Source organism: Hibiscus syriacus, unplaced genomic scaffold (assembly GCF_006381635.1).
Source record: "Hibiscus syriacus cultivar Baekdansim isolate YM2019G1 unplaced genomic scaffold, ASM638163v2 tig00111463_pilon, whole genome shotgun sequence".
Lineage (NCBI taxonomy): Eukaryota > Viridiplantae > Streptophyta > Magnoliopsida > Malvales > Malvaceae > Hibiscus > Hibiscus syriacus.
Window position 1 is genome coordinate 739207 of NW_024063098.1, and position 11745 is coordinate 750951.

The 11745-nt window shown below is 31.7% G+C and overlaps 1 pseudogene; it reads right to left on the reverse strand.

The window, feature by feature from the left end:
- Positions 1-7302: 7302 nt before the first annotated feature.
- On the reverse strand, positions 7303-9094 carry LOC120163552 (annotated as a pseudogene).
- Positions 9095-11745: the final 2651 nt, after the last annotated feature.

An 11745-nucleotide genomic window follows, 5' to 3' on the forward strand; every position in this document is an offset into this window, starting at 1 on the left:
AACCATTTTTCTTCAAGTCAAATTTCAGCTTCATGAAGGAAAAGTTAGAAGAAGATTCGTGAGCTACTCTCCAATACTGTGAGCTCGGTTTTAGCTTCACGACGAAGGTTATCGCGCTCACAAGGTCCACGATTTCAACTTCACAGCGAAGGATATCGTGCTCAAGATTTTTATTTCAATTCGATTTCACAGCAAAGAAGTCAACCATGATTTCAATGTTATAATAATGGATATCGTGCAAGTCATCATTTCAAGATTGACTAATCTTCACGGCGAGGGAGTCATCTGTAATTCAATCCAATCATAACATCGAATTTCAACTCTGCGATAGAAGATATTCGATTAGATGTGAATCAACGCCCATAACAGAGGATGTTAGACCTGGTGATCCATTCATGATGGACGAAAATAATGTCTCTTAATCTTTTCCCTATTCCCGTTACACGACTCTGGCAAATAAGGGCAGTTGTAGTTACTCATTTTCGTTCAGGGTTTATACATATGATATATATACATAGTTTTTTTAAAACAATGTTTTGAAAGAATTTTTTGAAAATATATAATATATAGTTTTGAAAACCTTTTTTGAAAACATATATGATATATAGTTTTAATATATATATATATATAGTTTTTGAAAACGCTTTTTGAAAAAAATATATAGAATATATAATTTTGAAAACATTTTTCGAAAACATATATATAATATATGAATGCAGACATTTTTTTTGAATGGAAAGGAAATAAACTTTACATTACATGGAATCAGCCGATGTAATTTGATTGTCTTCATAAAAAGCACTCCCGCCTCTAAGGCCGGGGCACGATGGATCTGGGTTACGAATGGTCCTGCTTTGCCATGCAATTGAATGCAGACCTACTTAGTTACTATTACTAACACTTTTAGAAGCGTTTTCTCTTGCGCCCATAAGTTCCTTGTGCTTTACGTTATCTATATCCGAAGTATTGAAGCTGTTTATGTATTGGATATAACTCATGTTAAAATGTGTTGAATTGCAGAGGTTCGTGAAATCAAAATATGGAAATGAAATAGATAGATCAATAACTATACTATTAGGAGTCAAAGATGTCACATTAACTATTTAAAATATTCTTAATCTAAAATGGGTAAAATTTTGTTCCTTTCAAAATATTCCAATTCTTAACATTTATAATAAAATAATTAATTAGAGAAAATTAAAATATAATATTTCAGCTTCTATTTCAAATCTGGTTTTAGGCAGTAATAGGTAGTTCTGCTCTGTTCCGTATAATAGATAAAACTTTCTAAAACTATCTGATTCTAAATCCATTTAACTAATATTTAATACTAACTACATTAATAATTTTGCAGACATTTCTTATTTGTATACATGCCAACTAGAAAATTTAGAACATAATAGAATGTCATTACTGTTACCTGTAAATATTCCTTGGTGATTGATGCCAAGCTCAGCTCCTTACTCCTCTCGCTATCTTTTACCTATGTGTAAAAATCATCGCAGGCTAAGTATACACTTAGTGAGGCAATCATAGAAATATTCAAGACAATGCAACATATAAATACCAATAAACCAATATACTCGCCATTTATACCATATGCTCATAGGATTATTCACATATATGTCAAATATTAACCAATAAACCAATTTAAACCTTGAGGACCATGGGTATTCAAGTCAAATACATGCATCATAATGCTATGACACATAAGTTCTTGCCCACCACCTTCACTAAGTGTCTTGGTTATACACTCTAGTATTATGACACATAAGGTCGTGCCCACCACCTGCACTAAGTGTCTTGGGTATACACTCTAGTGTTAATCCGGATATGCAGCCCTTATGCTGGATTCTATGGCATGACCTGTCCTTCAAAGACTTACTTGGGCATATAGAACTACCCGAAATAGCATTCACAACAAACATCATATACATTCATGATAAACATCATATATAATAATCAGTGATCAATGCATTTTATATTCAACATTTGACATATTTAGAATATGTCAAATATATGATAAATGACATAAAAATCATGGCAACATGAATAAGATAGACTTATCGCAAGTCTTTTTATTTACGTATAAACATCCATGTATAATATTATGGATGCAATGCAATCACATTGACACTTTATATACAAGTCAAAATATAACCACTGGAAATATTATTTTATATTAATCAACACACTTAAAAATTATTCCGTTTATTCCACTGGAAACTAGACTCAAATACGAATCTAACCACATATATGGCACTTCTTCTAGTTCAATTTGTACAATTTATAGTGAATCTTCAAAGTTGACTTATAAAAGTTGTTTTAAGCATAATCTGCTACCCTATTTTCTTACCTAATTTTTGTATACTCCTCAAAATCAGTAGTTGTTTATTTTAAACAAACTAGACTAATATATAAATCTAGCGGTATAGAAATCATCCTCTAATAATTTTTGAAGAATTTATGGTGATTTTTTAAACTTACTATTCAGATCACAAATCTAAGCTGATTTCACCAATTTGTATTTTTAGCTTACTTACTAGTTATATTAGCTCACCAAATGCACATATATGCATGAATCACAATCACACAAAATTAGGAGTCACTTCTTACCATAGTAACTCTATCACTGGCTCATCGCAAGCCAATGTTTGTTCGATAACATAAGTACAAATTTTCACTCATTTAGTGTCCTTAGCTTACAACCTTCCTTAGAAATTCACATTTAATCCTTAAGCTTCTCCTCAACTTTAATATTGTTTGATCTTGATTTCAATCATAATCTAAATGAACACTATTTACAAAACATGTACAATTCAACCCACACGTTAGAATCTTACTAACATAGGCACACATTAGAAAACAAATTCCTAAAAATCTTCCGATGCTCATTTGAAACAAATTTCATGTCAAAACATAAATGTTGACTTAAACACTTCAAGTTGACCATTAAAGTTTCCTTTTTATCCAAATTTATCCAAACTTCACATGCCATTTTCACTTAAGTTCCTAACTTTTTCATATTTGTGATTTGATCCTCAACTTTCCAAAATGGCCCAATTTCACATTCTAACATCGATTCTAACACTCAAACATTAATTTCTATTATATAAATCAACTATTTAACAATTACACATTGATTTCATAATTTTCCATAATTGCCGAATAAATCCCCCAACTTTCACAAAATTACAAAAGAATCATATAACTTTCTAAGGCTTATAGAATCCTTCCTACATCATTTCCAGCCCTACATAATTTTTTCATAATTTTTCTTACTTCCAAATGCTTAGGTCGAATGCCTTAGGTGTAGAGTTTCATGATTTGAAGCAAGAAATCAACCTCTATTCAACATTTCAAAACATTTACAATCAAACTCCTAACTCAATTTCATCAAATCACAAACTTCACCTAATTTAGGGTTTAGGCTGAATTCACATAAAGCACTTCTAGGTGGTTATAATAATCAAACAAGCTATAAATGATTCTAGAACATCAATAACCTCAAAATCCATCATCAATTGTTCTCGAATTATAAACCACCACTGTGAAATTGTTCGATCTCAATCAAATCTAACATGTGAATGAAATTTGTGTTAAAATAGTATTGTTACGAAAAAATATTAACATCGACAGTAAAAGTTTATCCTATTAAATAAAATAATTTAATATATTACGATCTAAATCATTATCTTAGAAGTGATTTCTTCTCAATTAGTATGATCATAAATTAAATGTTATCACATGGTTAACACAACAATCCCACATCTGCAAACCCAAATAAAATGAAGAAATTAAGGGGGGGGGGGGGATTTGATCGAAGAAGAAATTCAGGAAAAATATCAGAGAGTATTAAATAACATCTTAGTCCATTATCTAAAAGATAGGTGCAGTACATGTAGACACGTTAACACAAACATAAACTAGATGACGATAATTGTACGTCTGTTTTAAATCTTAACCTAAATAATTAAATGAAGATAAATGAAGGGGTATATATATACACTCTTCATAATCTTCCATTGAACCGATATAAAATTACTCACTTTGCATTACGAACAATTTGAAGCACTAAACAAATGGTTGAATGTTTGAAACGCAATATCTTTATGCAACAAAAAATGAATGGAAGGTGAAGATGAATCCACCATGGATTGAAGCAAAAGGTGGGTTGTTTCATAGTGAACCATTTCATAATTCATAAAAGAGAAAAAAAAAAATTCCTTGGGGGGGGGGGTGACTACTAACCTCACTGCTGCTGCTGAATCTCCTAGAGTTAGGATGATCAAACCATTTTTTGAGCATGTGCTTAGTAGAGAAAGTTACAATAACTTCAGTAATTTAAGTAACCCTAATCACAGACCATTTTTTTTTATCGAAAAGAACATCTAACCTTATCTAGAGAGGAGTATTCTTGGGTCCATAGAGAAAGTTCCAATAATGGTTAAGCATGTGATCGGTGGCCGTTACTCTATCCCCTTTTCCAGTACAGAATATCGCATATGCATCTGCAGCATACCTGGTCATCGAAAAGGTTACAAATCTAAACTGTCTTCATGTGGAAAACATGGGATTAACAAGATTGGTAAGAGACAGAGAACAACCAACTTACTTTCCAACACCATGCAGCTCAGTCACATAAGTCCATTCGTTCCATAAATACTCCTGAGACATTCGTTGTATCATCTCTGCCCGCATTTTTTGCAAACCAAGAGTTTTTATAACCTTTTCTATTGTGGATTATTAGAAATAAGATTTATTTTCCATGTTTAACCTAGATTGTTTAATTATGTTGACTAGTTTGCAATTTTTGGAAATTTCAAGGATAAAGTGGAAAGAATGGAAAAGTATGTTCATGTTTGACTTTGAAGATGATGTCATGGGAATGGCAAATTGGAAATTATCATATTTTAGTAATGGTAAAAAGGTAAATTAGAATTAAATGAACTTTAAATTCATTTAATTATTATTAAGACACATGGTATGAGATATTTTGGTATAAAACTCAAGAATTTGCTCATCATCTTCTCTTATTGACTTGATTTACCATACTTCCAAGGTGAGAATTGATTTTTTTTTCATTTTTAAGCCATTTTAGTTGATTTTTGGACTAAAGTGTGAAAAAGAAAAATTAACTACATCAAACTTCCTACAAGTTGGTGTAAATATTTCATGTTTTCATGTTTGAAGTGATGACTTCATGAATATGGTGGATAAAGAACAAGTGGGTTTTGGTCATTTAATGTTGAATTTTGATGTTAGTGATGTTATGAAGTTGTTTCCAAGCAAGTTGATGAATAAAAATCATTAGAAATGGTTATGTTAGACTTGGCCAACTTAGGGTTTCATGAAGAAATGTTGAAATTGATTTGGAATTGATTGGAATTGCATGAATTGGTGTTAGAAGGTTGAAATCATGCTTGAATCAAGTTGGAAATCATTGAATTACTACTTTGAAGAATTCAACATGATGAAATAAATTAAGGAAAATTATACAAAATTTTCCTATGGATTAGAATTGATATTAGAGTGGTTCTACATGCTTTGGAAAGTTATTCGGACCAAGTTGAAACTTGGTGAAAGTATAAGGACTATTTCACATATTTTGGGAATTGTATGGATTGAAGTGAAATTGTGTAATAGTTGAAGTACTATTGTGGAATCTAATATTTGAATGTTGATTTTAAGGTTAGAATGTTGATTTGGATCAAATTGTATGTTTTCTAAAGTTTAGGGATTAAATCATGAATATTGGAAAGTATGAGAGTTAAATGGTAATTAGGCATTTGTGAATGTATTAGTTTAAATACAATGAAAATACTGGAAATTTTGGTGTTTGGAATTAAATTAAAGTTAAATGGCAAAATACCATTTTGAATGAATTGGAAAAAATTAGGATGAATTCTAAAAGAATTCATAAATTGTGGTTAAAATGTAAAGTTGTGAAAGTTATGTGGATTAGTGATGAATATGAATATGAATATTAAAGGAATAAAAATGTCATTTTGGAATGATTAAGGTTGATATTGAGTTATGAAATGATATAGAACAAGTATCAAATGAATTTTATGAATTTATTTATTAGATTTTACTTATGTTTGTACGATACTAACATATGCTTTGAATATGTGTTGTATATATATGATTTTGTATAAACTGTGATAAATTCCGTGATCGAAGCGAATCGAAAGTAAAGGAGTTTAAAGCTTAATAAGGCTTATATTTTGACATGTATAAAAAGTGTCAAGTTGAGTACAATCTATACATAACATGATATGTGGATGTTTTATACATCCTTAGGAATGTTATTTATTATATATATTGACATATTATGCCATTTATTATATATTGACATATTCTAAATATGTCAAAAGTTAATATAAAAAACATTGATTACTAGTTTATATACGATGATATACACATGTCCAAGTATTTCATTGAGGAACAATGGTATAGTGTAATGTCTCAAAATTTTGGCAAGTGACTAAAATGTAAATTTTGAAAGTTTAGTGATTAAAGTATAAATCTAGGAAATGTTTAGGGTCTAAAATAGTAATTTTACTAAAAAAAATTATCTCGTAAATGAATAATTCACCCTCAAAAATGATATTTCACGGGAATGAGATTTTTGATCCGATATTTGTATTAAAAGCTACAAAATGATAAAGTTTGATAAAATATTTGGATAACCGGATCCAATCGGAAGTTTACAAAAATTAGGATGATGGTACTATGTGGGTAGTAATATTATTATGATATTTTTAATCAATAGAATTTAACATGGATCAGTGGAAATAAGTGGACTTTCCATGTTAAAGTGGAATAGTTGAATTAAAGTGGCCAAATTGGAATTTTTGGAAAAGTACAATGTAGACGGTTAACACAAACATAAACTAGAAACGATAATTGTACTTCTGTTTTAAATCTTAACCTCAATAATTAAATGAAGAAAAATGAAGGGGGTATATATAGACTCTTCATAATCTTCCATTGAACCGATATAAAATTACTCACTTTGTATTACCAACAATTTGAAGCACTAAACAAATGGTTGAATGTTTGAAACGCAATATCTTTATGCAACAAAAATGAATGGAAGGTGAAGATGAATCCACCATGGGTTGAAGCAAAAGGTGGATTTTCTTTCATAGTGAACCATTTCATAATTCATAGAAGAGAAAAAAATTGGGGGGTGGGGGGGTGGGGCTGACTAATAACCTCACCGCTGCTGCTGAATCTCCTAGAGTTAGGATGATCAAACCATTTTTTGAGCATGTGCTTAGTAAGGAAAGTTACAATAACTTCAGTAATTTACGTAACCCTAATCACAGACCATTTTTTTTATCGAAAAGAACATCTAACCTTATCTAGAGAGAAGTATTCTTGGGTCCATAGAGAAAGTTCCAATAATGGTTAAGCATGTGATAGGTGGGCGTTACTCTATACCCGTTTCCAGTACAGAATATCGCATATGCGTCTGCAGCATACCTGGTCATCGAAAAGGTTACAAATCTAAACTGTTTTCACGTGGAAAACATGGGATTAACAAGAATGGATAGAGACAGAGAACAGCCAACTTACTTTCCAACACCATGCAGCTCAGCCACGTAAGTCCATTCGTTCCATAAATACTCCTGAAACATTCGTTGTATCATCTCTGCCCGCTTTTTTTTCAAACCAAGAGTTTTTATAACCTTTTCTATCTCCTGAGTAGCAACCTCGGTGGCTGTCTTTGCATCAGGGCACAGAGTGAAGAATTCGGATAATACTTTTCTAGCCTGCAGTTGATGTAACCATCATTACTTTGACTGCTTTTACCATCCACTGCTTCGATTTTCTCAAGTTTAACCATAGAAAAAAGCATCAATGATAGAAATATCAAAATTTGATGTCTCGTTGAATATTAACACAGAGAAGCTCTATGGTCAATGACGAGATTAACAGGTTTAGCTTGGTTTACCATCACAGTAAGAAAAGAAACAAATTGATCAAGATCGGCTAACCACGATAACTAAAAGAGAATCTCATGAAAGTCGATCATATTTCAATTTGTTTTCAGTTTCCAATCCAAATGATACAATTTATCTGCAATACCTTTAGCAAACACAAGTTCCATTAAACGTTGTTATACATGTTTCCATTTTCCAACATGGAATTGCTTGGATGACTGAAAACCAAGCATGAAAATTTCATAGCAACACAACATCCAAAAGTAAAGCAACAGCATCTAATCTAACTGCAACAAGCATTATTAAGTAAAGAAATGCATAATGGATTAAAATATTTAATTGAAAGAAACCTGGCCGCCAGATGTTCTATTGAGAAGCATGCATATAACCAAGACCCTCCAGGGGTATGTGCATGATCCTCCTGCAGAAGTGAGGCTTCAGAGCGAGGAAGGATCCATGTATTATCTTCAGTTTTTTGTCGGTAAGCCTCATCTCTTTTCTGAGAAGCAGAAAGAAAAGTTTTAACTCCATTCGTCTTCCTTGGTTTTCTCAAGCCATCCAAAGTTTCATTGCTCTTCTGAAAATAAGGGGACTGTTTCAATATTCTGGGTTTTATTCTGCAATTCCCATTTGTCCTGCATTGTTTTTCTATACTTGACTGGAAATACGGAGAGACCTTTCGAACTTGCACATCCTCTCTCCTCTTCTTTACATTCTGATTGCAAACATTGTCCCCTTCCTTCAAAAGCTTTTCCTCTGCTCTCCTCTTCTTTCCGTTCTGTTTGCTGATGTTTTCCCCTTCCATCAAAAGCTTTTCCTCTGATTTCCTCTTCTTTTCATTCTGTTTGCTAACATTTTCCCCTTCTTTCAAAAGCTTTTCCTTACTACAATCGTTGTACAAACTTGCGAAAACAAATTGAATTGTCCTCCGCAGTTGCCAGTTAAGCTGTTATGTTTTCTCCACTTGCTTGAAAATACGGTGAAACCTTTCGTACTTGCACATCAGCTATCCTCGTCTTTCCATTCTTTTTGCTCACAGTTTCACTTTTGTTCAAGACATTTTCCTCACCATGATTGCCCTTGTATGCAAATTGGGAAAACACATGATCAAAATTTCTAATCTCTTTGCCGTTGGAACCATTTCATTTGTCAAACGCCCATCAGCCACAATTCTTGCCTTCATCAATAGTCTCTCTCTTCCCTTCAATATCCTTCAACTCCGGTCCTTGGGAACTACAGTCCAACCTTAAACACTGATAAATGATCTGAGTCCACAACAATTAACAAATACAGTCATGTATACTATTCAAGAATTGGGTTGAGAACAACGTCTAGGAAACAGAAACAGTAATAGGAAGCATAACCAATTCATTCAACATTAACTGAAGCCTATCTGAAACCAAAGGAAGCTAAAGATAAACTAAAGTTCATATTTCTCTGAAATTCATTACAAAAATAGGAGATTTCTAACGTCCATTGGCCATCAGATAATCTATTCAGGAGAATCAAATTCTTTAAGAATTAGAAGACAGAGACACAAAGGCCCAGTCATCTGTAAGTTTGGAATAGGGAGAACAACAGCATATGCCCAATATCATCTTATTACAACACATGCATGCAACTCATCAATTTCGAACCAATTATTGATCAATCAGTTATTGTCTCGATAGTCAATATCTATGGAAAAGAAATACCAGACAAAAACAAGATATAATATATGGCATCACAAGCCGATAACTCTCCCAAAGGAATATATATAGAATTCAGACCTCAAAATTCCTACACGCTAGATAAACTAAACCCATCATTTTCTATACAATATAACGAAAACCCAATCATTTTCTATACTTCACAAGTAATATTCAATCCCAAACGACAGATAAATGGCCTGAGAAATACTTCAATTAAATATATATAGACGCACATAAACAAAATAGAGGTAAAAGCCATTAGGTTGAGGAAAAAATTAAAATAAAGAATGAAAACCTGGAAAATTTCCTGGTTGAGAAGATTACGTCCTCTGGATTCTCCAGGCATTACAGCTGTGAACCGGGGATCCACTTCGATTGTTTTATTAATTTCTTTCCTTGTACAGAGTAGGGGTGTATTCGGTTCGGTTCGGGTTTTTTATTAAAAATTGAATCGAACCGAAATAAACGGATTTTCAAATTTAAACCGAAACCGAAACCGAAATCGAATGGTTAAAAAACCGAAAAAACTAAAACTAATTTTTTCGATTCGATTCGGTTCGGTAAATCGATTTTTCATAAACCGAGAACATACAGCGTGGGTTCCAATCTCAGAGTCAAAGTGCAGAGTCAGCAGATTGGAACGAGAGCCACTTTACACAGCTCATCCAGCTGATAGTGAGCAGACAACATGGGATCCACTTAATTGAAAATTATCCTGTCAGTAGATTCCCATCAGTCCCCACACTTTATGTTAAAAAACAAATTAAACTATGTACCTTTTTCTTTTTCATCTTTGAACAAAATTAAATGCCTCCAACAGTCTGCTTTCTATTAATAATTGGGCTTATGCCGTATGGGAATTGGGTAGGGTAACCGGATATTCGGTTTAATACGGGTCAAATGGGTTCCATATGGAAAACCCGAACCGAACCGAATCAATTGCGGTTCATTCTTTAATCAACCCGAAACCGAACCGTTTAAAGGTAAATCCGAATAGAACCGAACTGTTTTACTCGATTCGTGTCGATTTTTCGATTTTCTCGATTTCGTTGCTCGGCCCTAGTACAGAGCTTTGCTCTTAATAGTTTAAACAAAGAGTTTTTAAAGCCATATCACATGGGCTTCGATATTTTATTTTTAGAATTTATCGGCTCGATTAGGAACAAGTAAATATTACATGGACCACTAAAGTAGTCAACAATTACTGTTAAATTATAATTTGAGGTTTAAAATTCGATTAAGAGCAATTAAAAAAACTTTAATAAAATTATAAATAAATATGATTTTACCTTGTACCGTAAATTTTAATCTATTTTCTTAATTAATTTTTGATTTAGGACAAATTACTAATTTTTTCACATTATTTTTGTAAAAATTCAATCAATTACTTAAAAATTATGCAAAAATAATCATATATATATATATATATATTTAAAAATACTCTATTAGTTTTACCAATTTTTATTTTACATAATTTAATTATTCAAAATAATTATGATGAAAAAGTAAGAAAATATCACCAAATGAATAGTTTAACCCCAAGAATGACGTTTTCTTGGGTTTTAGATTTTTGATCCAGAGCTTGTATTAAAATGTATAAAGCGATAAAGTTCGGTAAATATTTGGATAATCGGATCGAATTGAAAGTTTGGGAAATTTTGAAGAATTTAGAAGAAGGTTAAAAAAATTATTTTCATATTTTAGAATGGTGAAATATAACATGGATTATTAGAAATAATATTTTTTTTTCATGTCGAACCTAGATTGTTTAATTATGGTGACTAGTTTGAAAGTTTTGGAAATTTCAAGGATTAAGTGGAAAGTATGGAAAAGTTTGTTCATGTTTGACTTTGAAGATGATGTAGGGAAGATGATGTCATGAGAATGGCAAATTGGAAATCATCATATTTTAGTAATGGTAAAAAGGTAAATTAGAATTAAATGAACTTTAAATTCATTTAATTATTATTAAGACACATGTTATGAGATATTTTGGTAGAAAACTCAAGAATTTGCTCATATCTTCTCTTGTTGACGTGATATCCATAGCTCCAAGGTGAATTTTTTGTTTTTTTTTTTTCAATTTTAAGCCATTTTAGTTG